General features: G+C 39.4%; 1 protein-coding gene across 2 annotated transcripts in view; it reads right to left on the bottom strand.

Moving 5' to 3' along the window:
* Nucleotides 1-16,176, bottom strand: part of KCNH1 (potassium voltage-gated channel subfamily H member 1) — a 742,144-nt gene that overhangs the window by 326,735 nt on the left and 399,233 nt on the right. The gene's annotated exons all lie outside the window — the stretch shown is intronic.

The raw sequence follows: 16,176 nt of genomic DNA, 5'->3' as shown, positions 1-16,176 counted from the left end.
CTGTTAGTTATGGTTTGTACTGTATTTATGCCATGTATTAGGGCCCCCAGCATTGTCCCTATTTTTTCTTCCATGATCTTTATGGTTTTAGGTTTTAAATTTAGGTGTTTGATCCATTTTGAGTTAGTTTTTTTTGTATGGTGTGACGTATGGGTCCTGTTTCATTTTTATACTGATGGACATCCAGTTTTGCCAGCACAATTTATTTAAAAGACTCTTTTCCCTATTTAATGGACTTCGGTTCTTTACCCAAGATCAGCTGAGCATAGGTTGATGGATTTACATCTGGGTTCTAGATTCTGTTCCACTAATCTATGTGTCTGTCATTGGACCAGTACCAGGCAGTTTTGACTACGATAGCTGTATAGTAGTTTCCGAGGCCAGGTAGTGCGAAGCCTCCTGCCTTCTTTTTCTTCAGGGATGCTTTGCTTATCTGGGACCTCTTTCTTTTCCATATAAAGTTGGTAATTAGTTTTTCAGTCTCCTTAAAAAATGCTGTTAGTGTTTGGATGGAGATTCCATTATATCTGTAGATTGGTTTGGGTAGAATTGACATTTTCAAAATGTTGAGTCTTCCAGTCTATGACTATGGTATGTTTTTCCATTCATGTAGGGGAAGTTTGGTTTCTTGCAATAATGTTTTGTAGTTTGCTTTGTATAGGTCTTTTACATCCCTGGTTAGATTTATTCATTATTATTTTATCTTTTTAGGGGTTGTTATAAATGATATTCTTTTCCTGGTTTCCTTTTTGAAGTTCTCTTTGTTGGAGTATATGAATCCAACTGATTTTTGTATGTTTATCTTGTATCCTGTTACACTGCTAACACTTTCTATTAGTTCCAGTAGTTTTCTTGTTGAATCTTAAGGGGTCCCTTGCGAATAGGGATAGTTTATGTCTTCCTTTCCAATTGGGATGCCCTTTATTTCCTTTTGTCTTATTGCTTTAGCTAGGACTTCTAGCACAATGTTAAATAGGAGTGATGATAAAGGTATCCTTGTCTTGTTCCTGTTCTCAGGGAGATTTCCTTCAGCCTCTCTCCATTGAGAATGATGTTGCTGTTTGTTTTGTATAGGTGTCCTTTATTATGTTGAGGAATTTCCCTTCTATTACTATTTTATTGAAAAATTTTTTTTACCAGGAATGGTTTTTGGACTTCACTGAATTCCTTTTCTGTGTTGATTGAGATGATCATGTGATTATTTTATTTATGTGGTGCATTACATTCATTGATTTTCTAATGTTGAACCATCCTTGCTACCTGGTATGAATCCCACTTGGTAGTGGTGTTATTTTTTTTGCTATGATGCCGAATTCTATTGTCTAGGATTTTGTTGAGAATTTTTGTCCAGAATTTTATTTATGAGAGATATTGGTCTGTAATTTTCTTTTCAGTGCTGTTAGAGTTTGTTTTATGTATTTTGGGGACCTGTTATTGGGTATGTAGATATTTATTGATGCTATGTCTTTTTGGTGGATTGTTCCTTTATTATATAATGTCTTTCCTTGTCTTTTATGACTGATTTTGCCTTAAAGTCTATTTTATCAGAGGTTACTATTGGCATTCCTGCTCTTTCTTGGTCACTGTTTGCTTATTTTTTCCATCCTTTCGTTTTTTAAATATATTTAAGTCTCTGTGTCTAAGGTATGTCTTTTGTAGATAGCATATCAATAACTGGTTTTTTATCCATTCTGCCACTCTCTGTCTCTTTATGGGTGCATTTAGGCCATTTACATTCAGTGTGGTTATTGAAAGGTATGAGTTTATTGCTATAATATCGTTGTGCTTTGTGTGTGTGTGTGTGTGTGTGTATATATATAATGTTTGTTGTTGTTCCTGTTACTTTCCTGTGTTGAGTTCTTTTTGTTTATAGATTTTGTGTTTACTGAGTCTATATGTTTTTCTTCTGTTCTGTTCTGATAAGTAGGTTGGCTAACTTTCTTTGTGTTACCTTGAAATTTACTCATATCTTCCTAAGTTTGAACCAGTTTTTTATTACTTGATATTGCCTTGAATTCCTCTCCATTTAAAAGTTCTATACCTACATCATTTATTCCCCCTTTTATTGTTTTGATGTTGTCATTTACAGATTAACATCTCTGTTTCCCTGTTTTAAGTCTTTTAGCTTTATTATTGTTCTTTACCTCGGTTGGTATCTGGCTGATGCTATCCTGTGTCCTAGAGTCTGGTTGCTGTCTGATGTTGTTGGTTTTCTAACTGAAAGACTCCCTTTAATACTTTGCATAAGTTTGGTTTGATTTTTATGAATTACCTTAATTTCTGTTTACTGGAAATGTCCTAATTTCACCATTGTATTTGAGAGAGTTTTGCAGGATATATTATTCTTGGTTGGTAGTTTTTTTCTTTCAAGGTTTTATATATGTCATCCCATTGCCTTCTTGCCTGCATAGGTGCTGCCAAGTAATCAGAGCTTAGTCTTGTTTCCCTTTTGTAAGTGATTTTTTTTTTTTTAACTGCTCTCAGTATTCTTTCTCTGTCTTTGGTTTTGGTGAGTGTGATTATGATATATCTTGGTGACTTTCTTTTGGGGTCTATTCTGTACAAGGTTTGTTGAGCTTCTTGGATGGTCAGCTTTTCGTTTTTCATAATATTTGGAAAGTTCTCTGCCAGCAAATCTTCAATAATCCTCTCTGTATTTTCCATTTCCTCCCCCTGTTCTGGAAATCTGATCATGCACAAATTTTTGTTCTTTGTTATATCCCACACATTTCTTAGGTTTTCTTCATTTTTCTCTCAGACAAAGTCGCATGCATGGATTTGTCTTCAATCTTGCTGATTCTGTCTTCCAATGTTTCATGCTTGCTCCTGAGGCCTATTGAGTTTTCCATTTTTGAAATTTTGTTTATTTTTTTGAATTTCTAGTTGCTGTTTTTGTATGATTGCTAATTATTTATTTTGACTTTTTGTTCTTGTACTATTTTCCTGAATTTTTCTATTGCTTTGTGTTTTCCTTGATTTTGGCTATGTTTTCTTTGGTTTTATCTGTGTTTTCCATGATTTTGTCTATGTCTTTCTTAGTTTTGTCTGTGTTCTCCTTGATTTCTTTCCTAATCTATTGGAGAAGCCTAAATATTAGTCTTTTGAATTCCATATCAGGTAGCTCCACTGCCTTTTCTTCTACCAGAAGGTTAGCTGATTATTTTGGTCACTTGCTGGAGTTATCTTGTCCTTTTTTTTTTTATGTTTTGATATTGTCTGCTGTCTTTGAAACATTAAAGTTTTTTTTTTTTTAATCATTGATGGTATTTTCATTTGTTTTGTCATGCTTTTTCATTTCGTTTTGTCAGGGAAGGCAGTCTGGGTGTTCTTTGCTGCTTGCTTGTCTGTGTGCATGATAGTTCCCACCACCTTGTCCAGGTGGGCAGGGAAGCAGCAGGCAGGGTGAGCCTGCTTCACTGTACACTGGTTTGGTGAGGTAGCTGAGGGTGGACTGGGCAGACCCTCTTTGCCTCCTTATGTTGGACAAGTGGTGTGGGAACATTCACAGCACCTTGTCAGATAGGCAAGGGTGTCAGATGGGGAGTAGTATGGGCTCACTTCCCAACATTCAGCAGCTAGTTCAGTGGCATGAGGAGAGGGACAGTGCGGTCCCAGTGCACTGGTGAGTCTGAACACCAAGGACACTCTTGCTGTGGCAGCATGGTGGGCCCGGCAAGGAAAAGGGTGTTGAATATAGGACTAGGTGGGGGGAGGAGAAGAAAGGAAAAGAGAAAGGAAAAAAAGGGTAGCCAGTGGGTGGGGGTGGGGCAGACCTAGGGCCCAGTGGGAAGGCAGAAGGTGGTGTGTGGAGCTAGGTGGGAGGGAGGAAAAAAAGTAAGAAAATAAAAAAGAGGAAGAAAAATGGCAGCACAGTGAGTGTCTGCAAGTGGGGGTGGACCAGTTCTAGAGGCCAGTGGGAAGGAAGGGGAGGTGGTGAATGGGGCTAGGAAAGACAGAGAAAGAAAAGAAAAAAGAGAAAAAATGGCAGCACAGTGGGGGCCAGCAAATGGGGGCATGGCATACCTAGGGACTGGTGTGAAGAGAGGGGAGGTGACATACTGGGTTAGGTGGGAGGAAGAAAGAAAAGAAATGGTGGCATGGTGGGGGCTGCAGTTGGGGGCAGGGCAGACCTGGGGCAGCTGTGGGCTGGTATGCTGGTGGCTCTCTAGCCACAGAAGCACAGCAGGGCCCAATGGGATGGGGGAAGTGATGTACAGGAGAGGTGGGAGGGAGAAAGAAAAGGAGGAAAGAGAAAATACATATATAAATTAAAAATTTCAATTTAAAAACTGGTGGTACAGCGGGGGCCAGTAAGCAGGGATGCGTGGACCCCAGGGCCAGCAGGAAAGGAGGTGACTATGGGACTGGGGAGGAGGGAGAAAGAAAAGAAAGAACAGAAAGAAAAAAAAAGCATGGGAAAAAAACCAAAACATGGAGGAGTGGGAGCCGGTGGGTAGAGGCAGGGCGACCTGAGCCACTGTAGTGCAGCAGGGGCCAGCGGAAAAGAGTTGAGGTGGCATATGGGGCTATGTGCAAGGGAGAAGGAAAAGGAAGAAAGGGGGAAAAAATTAAAAAATTAAAAGAACGCCTCAGCAGGAGTCACCAGCTGGGGGCAGGGTGGACCCAGTGTGGCAGCAGGTGGCTGTCTCTCTAGCCATGATGGTGTGGCAGGAGCCAGCGGGAAGCAGGGGGAGGTGGTGTAATGGGGCTAGGTTGGGAGGGAGAAAGAAAATGAGAAAGAGAAAAGAAAGCCATGTGGTGGGAGGGGGTGGGGCAGGCCTGGGAGTAGCTGGGGGCTGCCCGGATGGTGGGTTCTTGCTGCTACTGGCCAGAAGGGTGAGGGGTGGGAAAATGTGTTTCTTGGTTACCAGGTTCTCTGTCTCCTGCCGGGAGCTCCGTGAAGTTGCCTTCCCATAGTCCCTGTCCAGGGTCATTGCTGTCTATGTTCCAAGATGGCGATGCTGGGCCGTGTTAGTTGGCGGGGGACCTCCACTCAATATTTCTCCTCGTTCTGTTTTCCATCAGTTTCTTCTTCGATTTGGTATTTGACCTAGTTCTTTGTCCCTTCATTTGATGCTTAAGGTTCTAGAATTGTCTATCTGTGTCTGTTTTACGTAGTTTTTTAGGTCTTTGCTGCAGAGGGACACCTTGGATCATTTGTCTAGGTGTCATGTTGGCTCCGCCTATCAAAATTTCATTTTCTTAATGGTATCTTTCTTAATAGTTTCTTTGCCCAGGTGGCAAAGGCTTCCTCTGACTTCTAGAAGTTTTATAGTTTTAGCCTTTATCTTCCAGTATATGATCTATTTCAAATTAATTTTTGTGTTCTAGTGTAAAGCAAGTGTTGAGGTTCATTCTCTTGAACAGAAATATGTTTTCCAGAACCATTTGTTGAAAAGACTATTTCTCCACTGAGATAGCACATTTCCATCAACAAAAAGATCCCTTATATTGCCCCTTTATAGCTACATCCATTTTCCCCCTTTCTTTCTTAACCTCTAATCTGTTCTTAACCACCAATCTGTTCTTCATTTCTAAAAATATTCCATTTCAATGATGTTATATAAATGGAATACAGAGTGCATAATCTTTTGGGGTTGGATTTTTATTCTTATATTTACTCACACAAGATGCTCTTCAATGATTTATGTAGATCCAAATTATTTGGATTCACTGGTATTACTTCCCTTGAATCTGAAAAACTTCCTTTAGCATTTCTTGCATTTTAGGTCTGCTGGTTAAGAATTCTGTCAGCTTTTTTTGGGCTGAAAACGTTTTTTCGTTTTACCTTTATTTTTGAAGGGTTTTTTTTTTCACTATGTATAGAGTTCTAGGTTGACACTTCACTTTGTTTCAGCACTTAAACACGTTTCATTTTCTTTTGACTTGAAAAGTTTCTGATTAGAAGTATGTGGACACTGCTATCTTTGTTCCTCTGTATGTAATGTGTCTTTGTCTCTTTATCAACTGTTTTCAGTAATTTGATTATGAGTTACTTTGGTGTGATTTTCTTTTGTGTTTATCCTGCTTGAGGATTGTTGAACTGCTTGAATCCTGGGTTTATAAATTTCATCAAATTTGGAAAGTTTGGGACCGTTATTTCTTTGATTTTTTTGCTTCCCTCCCCATGTCTTTCTGAGACTCTAATTACATGTATATTTATAATAGCTATTTTAAAGATCTAGTCGTTAATTCTCTCTTCTGTGTCATTTTGGGTCCGTTTCTATTCACTGATTTTTTTCTCCTAATTATGGGTCACATTTTCATCCTTTTTTTCTGTCTAGTAATATTGGATTGGATGCTGGACATTGTGACTTTTGTGTTGCTAGATGTTAAATGTTGTCATCTTCTTTAATGATTGTTATACTATGTTCTGAGGAGCCCTAGTAGTGCAGTGGTTAAGAGCTACGGCTGCTAACCAAAAGATCGGCAGCTCAAATCCACCAGCCACTCCTCAGAAACCCTATGGGACAATTCTACTCTGTCCTATAGGGTCACAATGAGTCAGAATCAACTCGGCAGCAACAGGTTTGGTTTGGTTTTTATACTATGTTCCGTAAGGCAGTTAATTTATTTGCAGTTAGTTATCAGCTCGATCCTTTTGAGGTTTGCTTTTAAACTTTATTAAGTAGACTTTACTCCAGGACTCATTTAGTCCTATTTCTAAGCTGTAACCATTTTGGAGCCTCTTTTGGAATGCCCTAGATATTCAGTGAGGACCCTCCAATCTCACTGGTCAGAACTTAAACATCTATCATCCCTGTGCAACATTTGGGAATTATGCAGCTTACAGTTACTTGGTCATTCTTTGTCTGACTACATGCAGTTTCACCCTACATATGTGAAGCTTAATATTCAGCAGTAGATGCAAGAGAACCTCTAAGGAGATTCCTGAGCATTTTCTCTTCTTAGCTCCATCCTCTCCAGTATTCTGTCCTGCCATTCCAGCCAATTCAGCCTCTCCAGATTCTAATTTCTATTTCCTCAACTCAGTGAGACCACCACGCTCTGCCTGGGTCTGAGTCAAGATACAGAAAGTGCCACCAGACAGAAAGCTGAGACTTACTAGGGTTACTTCATTTGCTTCCCTTGTCTGAACATTACAGAACTGTACTGCTTGTTGCCTAATATCTAAAAACAGTTGTTGCATGTCTGTTTTTTTAATTGTTTATAGTAGGAGGACAAGTCCAGTCCCAATTCTTCTCCAAGATTTAGAAGTCACTGATGCTATTTTAATACAAAGAAAAAAAATTCAATGTTGTCTGTTTCCCCCATCCCCACAGTACTGTCTCTGTGGTATGGAATAGGCAAGAATTCATTTTGCTTTGATGGTTTTCTCTGCAGCCAGAGCACCTTGTACTCCCCAGCACCAGGGCTGGAGTGAGAAAGCACAAGGCCTTCCCCAGTCAGGATTCTCGGCCCTCTCTTTCCATTGTGAGCAATGTCATTCAGCTGTCCTCCTCTTCCCCCAGTCTCATTTCAAATGTATTCCACTGTCTACTAACAGATGCAGCCTCTGTTAATCAGGTAGCTCTTGCCCAGTGTTCTTATTCTGGTCTCAGCACCTTACTAATCATACCTCGTTAGTGGGCATGTGAAGTCTCAAATTGTAGTTTCTCTTATTCTCCTATATTTTGCCATGAGAAGAACATATTACTGATTCAAGGAGGCTGAGAGGAATGTGGTGGAGACCTAGACCCAACTGAGGCTTGGCATCAAACCCAGCTGAGCCTAGCTTACATCAGCCAAACCAGAGATTACCAAAAGACATGTGATTGAGAAATAAATGCTTATTTTTATTTGCCAATGGTGCAGAAAGGCTATAGTAAGATTCTTATCTGAATGAGTATTTACTATAACAATCTACAATTAAAATTTAAGGCAATATCAATATCAAACACAGAAGCAGGAAGTGAACGGGGAGTATGAAAAGAAAGTCTTGGTTTAAGTTAAAAGATAAAAATAAACTGATTTGGCAGACATGAGTAAACATATCAATCATGTTAAATATAACTAAATTAAAATCACTTATTAAAATGGTGAAGCCATCTGTTTAGCTTCAAAATCAAAAGCAAAGTCCAACTAACAGTTGTCCCTTAGTATTCATGGGTGACTGGTTCCAGGACCCCTGCAGACACCAAAATCTGAGGCTGCTCACGTCCCTTGTATAAAATGGCATAATATTTGCATATAACCTATGCACATCCTCCCATATACTTTAAATCATCTCTAAAAACCAAAAACCCAACTCATAGTGACCCTATAGGACAGGATAGAACTGCCCCATAAGGTTTCCAAGGAACGGCTGATAGGTTTGAACTGCTGACTTGGATTTGACTTGGTTAACAGCCAAGTTCTGAACCACTGTGCCATCAGGGCTCTATCTCTAGATAACTTTTAATACCTAATAAAATTGAAATGCTATGTAAATAGTTTTTATGCTGTATTGTTTAGGAAATAATGACAAGAAAAAAAAAAGTCTATACATGTTCAGTATAGACACAGCCGCTGTAGGCCTAACTACATAATACACATCAGCTACAGTGTAACATTTTTTTTCCCATCGTTTTTGATCCAGGTTGGTTGAATCTGCAGATATGGAACCTGCGAGTATGGAAGGCCGACTGTGTGTAATTTGAAAGAGACACCACTAAATAATAAAAAAAAATAACAGATTGAAAATATAGAGACTGCTACCATCTTTAATATTAGGCTACTGGTCTAATACTAACCTAAAGAAAGTTAAAAGTTACTGTAACTGTATTTATATCACATAGTATTTAAGGCAAAAGACACTAAAGGTGACAAAAAATTATTTCCAAGTAAGTAAACAAACCACCAAGAACATAACAATTATGACCTTGTATACAATGATCAACACAGCTTTGAACCAAGTAAAGCAAAAATCGACAGATCATAGTGAAAAATAATAAATTGATAATCATAATATAAGATTTTATCGTATTTCTCTTTTTAAAATGTAATATCAAAAAGACTAAAAAAAAAAGACTTAGCAGATTTGAAAACCATGATTAACAAAATTGATCTAATGGACACCTAGAAAATCTCGTATCTCCAAATTAAAGAATACATTTTTTTTTTAAGCATATTAAACCAAAAACCAAACCCACTGCTGTGGAGCCGATTCCAACTCACAATGACCCTATAGGACAGAGTAGAACTGCCCCTGTGGGGTTTCCAAGGCTGTAAATATTTACAGAGGCAGACTGACACATCTTTTTTCCACAGAGCAGCTGGTGGGTTCAAACCGCTGACCTTTTGGTTAGCCACTGAACGTTTTAACAACTGTGCTATTAGGGCTCTTTTTTCAAGCATTCATGCAAAAATTAAAAAATAAATATTAGATCACAAAGGAGGCTTTTAGATAATTTATATTATCTAAAACAGTTTCTAGGAGATGAGGGTATGCGTTGCTCTAGGCCCTCCTCATCTCCGCCTGCCAGCCTCATCAATAAAGCTTTGCTTGTGTGGAAAACTCTACGTGTCTTACCTGCTCACTATTGATCAGTGAGAGGCAACAACCTTATTCTGAAGGTGGAGCCAAGATGGCAGAATAGACAGATGCTTCCAACAAGCCCTCTATACAACAAAGACCCCAAAAAACAGGTGAAACAAGTATATTTGTGACAAGCTGGGAACCCTGAGCCTCAAAGGCAAGCTTAGAAAATGAACTGAGGGGCAGGGGGAGGAAGAGACCGTTCAGAAGTGGAGAGGAGTTACTGGACCTGAATCACGGGGAGCCCTCAGGCACCATTCCCAGAGTGGCAGCGGGTGGCTGGTACTACCGTTCGACTGTAGTTTCCTCAGGGAGAAGCAGCCAGCCACACAGCCTACTCACACCTCCGGAACCTGAGGAGAATGGCGCTCACGGCAAAAGCTAATTACTTGCGTATATTTTAATGCACCCCCACCCCGACCCTCAAACCGGCTTCAGCGGCTGAATTCCCTGGGCCTGAGATAGGCACTGTTGAGGATGAAGAGCCATCCTCTCAGCCTTGGGGAAGGAAAAAATTTGCATTTGGGGGAAAAGATATTTTGCTAGCTCCACTAACCAGGAGAGCTCAGGACAGAAGCAGCTACTTCCAGGCATAAAAGGTCCGTGGACTTTGAGCACCTTTCCCTTCAGCATGAACCTGCGTGGGCCTATTTAGGGAGAATAGGCCCTTGCTGGCAGACTCCAACCATTTCAGCTGTGCAGTGGAGAGGTGGGTGTTTGATGTTTGACATTGCTTTGCCTTTTAAACAAGGTCCTCACCTACCCACATCAGGGACCTAGGGACTGGTAGCTCCACTCAGGTCACCCAGCCACCCGCGTCAGGGGTCCAAAGATAATTGGTACCTCCCGGTCCTTACAACCTGCACGCTTTAGGGAACAGGGACTCATTTTCCTCAGAGACAATCGGGGGTTGGTTCTCAGCCCTATCCCTTGTTCAGAGTGTGACCCCCTGCTGCAGTCAGATACCAGTACATACGTCAATCACCTCTGCCCCTCTAAGACTGTAGGACAGAGCCTGTACCACACTCTTGATGATCAGCTACCTGGAAACCTGAGCTGAATTCATACAAGAAAGCTGAATGGACTCCTACACCAATATACCTGAAAACAGCTCTAGCCATCTGGGGACAGGATGTCAGAGCTCCAAAGACGAAAATATTCAAGCTAGCTCACTCAAGCAACCCATAGTGGTATACCAAAACAAAACAAAGCAAGAAGCTACGACACAGTAAGCAAGCATAAACTAATATGATAACTTATTGATGGCTCAGAGACAACAGTCAATATCAAATCACATAAAGAAACAGACCATGATCACCTCAATAGGCTCTCAAAACAAAGAATCCAGGGATCTTCAAGATGAAAGTGCATTCCTGGAATTACCAGAGCCAGAACACAAAAGTTTAATGTACAGAATCCTTCAAGACATCAGGAAGGAAATGAGACAATATGCAGAACAAGCCAAGGAACACACAGATAAAGCAATTGAAGAAATTAGAAAGATTATTCAGGAACATAATGAAAAGTTTAATAAGCTGGAAAAATCCATAGACAGGCAGTAATCAGAAATTCAGAAGATTAACAATAAAATTACAGAAGTAGACAACTCAATAGAAAGTCAGAGGAGCAAATTGAGCAAGTGGAAGGCAGAATTTCTGAACTTGAAGATAAATCACTTGGCACTAATATATTTGAAGAAAAATCAGATAAAAGAATTTTTAAAAAATGAAGAAACCTTAAGAATCATGTGGGACTCTATCAAGAGATATAACGTATGAGTGATTGGAGTATCAGATCAGGGAGGGATAACACAAAATACAGAGAGAACTGTTGAAGATTTGTTGGCACAAAACTTCCCTGATATTGTGAAAGATGAGAAGGTATCTATCCCAGATGCTCAGTGAATTCCACATAAGGTAGATCTTAAAAGAAAGTCACCGAGACATATTATAATCAAACTTGCCAAAACTAAAGATAAAGAGAGAATTATAAGAGCAGCGAGGGATAAACGAAAAGTCACCTACAAAGGAGAGCTAATAAGAATAAGTTCGGACAACTTGGCAGAAACCATGCAGGCGAGAAGGCAATGGGATGACATATTTAAAAAACTGAAGGAAAAAAAAATTGCCTGCCAAGAATCATATATCTATCAAAACTCTCTCTTAAATATGAAGGTGAAATTAAGACATTTCCAGATAAATACAAGTTTAGGTAATTTGTAAAAACCAAACCAAAACTACAATAAATACTAAAGGGAGCTCTTTGGTTAGAAAATCAATAATATCAGGTATCAACCCAAGACTAGAACACTGGGCAGAACAATCAGAAGTCAACCCAGACAGGAAAATCCAAAAAAACAAAGCAAGATTATTAAAAACAAAAACAAAAAAACCCTCAAAACACGGTAACAGCAATTTTATTATATAAAAGAAGACAACATTAAAATAATAAAGAGGGACTAAACCCAGTGCCGTCGAGTCAATTCTGACTCACAGTGACCCTATAGGACAGAGTAGAACTGCCCCTTAGAGTTTCCAAGGAGCACCTGGTGGATTCGAACTGCCGACCTCTTGGTTAGCAGCCGTAGCACTTAACCACTACGCCACCAGGGTTTCCAAAGAGGGACTAAGAAATGTAATCATATACTTTCCATATGGAGGGGAAGATACAGCAATACAAAGAAATAAAATTCAGTTTAAATTTAGGAAAATAGGGGTAAATATTAAGGTAACCACAAAGGAGACAAACTATCCTACTTATCAAAACAAAATATAAGAAAAAAATAGAGACTCAAGAGAAACAAAATCAACAACAACAAATATGAGGAAAGGGCAATATATAAAGATAATCTCAGCACGTAAAATTAAGTGGGGAAAAAGAAACTGTCAACAACACATAAAAAAAGATATCAAAATGATAGCACTAAATTCATACCTATCCATAATTACCCTGAATGTAAATGGACGACACGCACCAAAAAAGAGTCAGAGAGATGCCCTTTATCACCGCTCTTATTCAACATTGTGCTAGAGGTCCTAGCCAGAGCAATTAGGCTAGAGAAAGAAATAAAGGGTATCCGGATTGGCAAGGAGGAAGTAAAATTATCTCTATTTGCAGATGACATGATCTTATACACAGAAAACCCTAAAGAATCCTCAAGAAAACTACTGAAACTAATAGAAGAGTTTGGCAGTCTCAGGTTATAAGATAAACATACAAAAATCACTTGGATTCCTCTACATCAACAAAAAAACCATCAAAGAGGAAATATCCAAATCAATACCATTCACAGTAGCCACCAAGAAGATAAAATACTTAGGAATAAATCTTACCAAAGATGTAAAAGACCTATACAAAGAAAACTACAAAGTACTACTACAAGAAACTAAAAAGAAAACATACCTTGCTCATGGATAGGAAGAGTTAACATAGTAAAAATGTCTATTCTACCAAAAGCCATCTATACATACAATGCACTTCCGATCCAAATTCCAATGTCATTTTTTAATGTGATGGAGAAACAAATCACCAACTTCATATGAAAGGGAAAGAAGCCTCAGATAAGCAAAGCATTACTGAAAAAGAAGAAAGTGGGAGGCCTCACTCTACCTGATTTCAGAACCTATTATACAGCCACAGTAGTCAAAACAGCCTGGTATTGGTACAACAACAGACACATAGACCAATGGAACAGAACTGAGAACCCAGATATAAATCCATCCACATATAAGCAGCTGATATTTGACAAAGGCCCAGTGTCAGTTAATTGGGGAAAAATAGTCTTTTTAACAAATGGTGCTGGCATAACTGGATATCCATTTGCAAAAAAACGAAACAGGACCCATACCTCACACCAAGCACAAAAACTAACTCCAAGTGGATCAAAGACCTAAACATAAAGACTAAAACGATAAAGATCATGGAAGAAAATATAGGGACAACGTTAGGAGCTGTAATACAAGGCATAAACAGAATACAAAACATTACCAAAAATGATGAAGAGAAACCAGATAACTGGGAGCTCCTAAAAATCAAACACCTATGCTCATCTAAAGACTTCACCAAAAGAGTAAAAAGACCACCTATTTTTTTACAGACTGGGAAAGAATTTTCAGCTATGACATCTCCGACCAGCGCCTGAACTCTAAAATCGATATGATTCTGTCAAAACTCAACCACAAAAAGACAAACAACCCAATCAAGAAGTGGGCAAAGGATATGAACACACACTTCACTAAAGAAGATATTCAGGCAGCTAACAGATACATGAGAAAATGCTCTCGATCATTAGCCGTTAGAGAAATGCAAATTAAAACTATGATGAGATTCCATCTCCAACAAGGCTGGCATTAATCCAAAAAACACAAAATAGTAAATGTTGGAGAGGCTGCGGAGAGATTCGAACTCTTATACACTTCTGGTGGGAATGTAAAATGGTACAACCACTTTGAAAATCTGTCTGGCGTTACCTTAAACAGTTAGAAATAGAACTACCATACAATCCAGAAATCCCACTCCTCGGAATATACCCTAGAGAAATAAGAGCCTTCACACAAACAGATATATGCACACCCATATTTATTGCAGCTCTGTTTACAATAGCAAAAAGCTGGAAGCAACCCAGGTGTCCATCAACGGATGAATGGTTAAATAAATTGTGGTATATTCATACAATGGAATACTACGCATCGATAAAGAACAGTGACGAATCTGTGAAACATTTCATAACATGGAGGAACCTGGAAGGCATTATGCTGAGCGAAATTAGTCAGAGGCAAAAGGACAAATATTGTATAAGACCACTATTATAAGATCTTGAGAAATAGTATAAACTGAGAAGAACACACACTTTTGTGGTTACGAGGTGGGGAGGGAGGGAGGGTGGGAAAGGGTTTTTTACTGATTAGCTAGCAGATAAGAACCGCTTTAGGTGAAGGGAAGGACAATACTCAATACATGGAAGGTCAGCTCAACTGGACTGGACCAAAAGCAAAGAAGTTTCGGGGATAAACTGAATGCTTCAAAGGTCAGCGGAGCAAGGGCGGGGGTTTGGGGACCATGGTTTAAGGGGACTTCTAAGTCTATTGGCAAAATAATTCTATTATGAAAACATTCTACATCCTACTTTGAAATGTGGCATGTGGGGTCTTAAAAGCTAACAAGCGGCCAGCTAAGATGCATCAATTGGTCTCAACCCACGTGGATCAAAGGAGAATGAAGAACACCAAGGTCACACGATAACTAAGAGCCCAAGAGACAGAAAGGGCCACAGGAACCAGAGACCTACATCATCCTGAGACCAGAAGAATGAGTTGGTGCCCGGCCACAACCGATGACTGCCCTGACAGGGAGCACAACAGAGAACCCCTGAGGGAGCAGGAGAACAGTGGGATGCAGACCCCAAATTCTCATAAAAAGACCAGACTTAATGGTCTGACTGAGACTAGAGGAATCCTGGCGGTCATGGTCCCCAAACCTTCTGTTGGCCCAGGACAGGAACCATTCCCGAAGACAACTCATTAGACATGGAAGGGACTGGACAGTGGGTAGGAGAGAGATGCTGATGAAGAGTGAGCTAATTATATCAGGTGGACACTTGAGACTGTGTTGGCATCTCCTGTTTGGAGGGGGGATGGGAGGAAAGAGAGAGTTGGAAGCTGGCAAAATTGTCACGAGAGACTGGAAGGGCTGACTCATTAGCGGGAGAGTAAGTGGGAGTACGGAGTAAGGTGTATATAAACTTATATGTGACAGTTTGACTTGATTTGTAAATGTTCACTTGAAGCCCAATAAAAGTTAATAAAACAAAAAATTAAAAAAAAGAGACAGAGAGTGGCAGAATGGATTAAAAAACAAGATCCGTCTATATGCTGCCTACAAGAGACACACCTTAGACTGACAGACACAAACAAACTAAAACTCAAAGGATGGAAAAAAATATATCAAGCAAACAACAATCAAAAAAGAGCAGCAGTGGCAATATTAATTTCTGACAAAATAGATTTAAAGTTAAAGCCATCAGAAAGGATAAGGAAGGACACTATATAATGATTAAAGGGACAATACACCAAGAAAATATAACCATATTAAATATTTATGCACCTAATGACAGGGCTGCAAAATACATAAAACAAACTCTATCAGCACTGAAAAGTGAGATAGACAGCTCCACAATAAGAGTAGGAGACTTCAACACACCACTTTCGGTGAAGGACAGGACATCCAGAAAGAAGCTCGATAAAGACACGGAAGATCCAAATGACACAATCAACCAACTTGACCTCGTGGACATATACAGAACACTCCACGCAAAAGCAACCAACTATACTTTCTTTTCTAGTGCACATGGAACATTTTCTAGAATAGACCACATACTGGGTCATAAAGCAAGCCTTAGCAGAATCTAAAACATTGAAATATTATAAAGCATCTTCTCTGACCATAAGGCCATAAAAGTGGAAACCAATAACAGGAAAAGCAAGGAAAAGAAATCAAACACTTGGAAACTAAACAACACCCTGCTCAAAAAAAGACATTAAGGATGGAATAAAGAAATTCAGGGAATCCAGTGAGAATGAAAACACTTCCTATCGGAACCTTTGGGACACAGCGAAAGCGGTGCTCAGAGGCCAATTTATATCAATAAATGCACACATTCA

The sequence above is a fragment of the Loxodonta africana genome, chromosome 20 (assembly GCF_030014295.1).
Source record: "Loxodonta africana isolate mLoxAfr1 chromosome 20, mLoxAfr1.hap2, whole genome shotgun sequence".
In the NCBI taxonomy this organism is placed as follows: Eukaryota; Metazoa; Chordata; class Mammalia; order Proboscidea; family Elephantidae; genus Loxodonta; species Loxodonta africana.
Note: the sequence above shows the minus strand (reverse complement) of the source record. Positions and strands in the feature narration are given on the sequence as shown.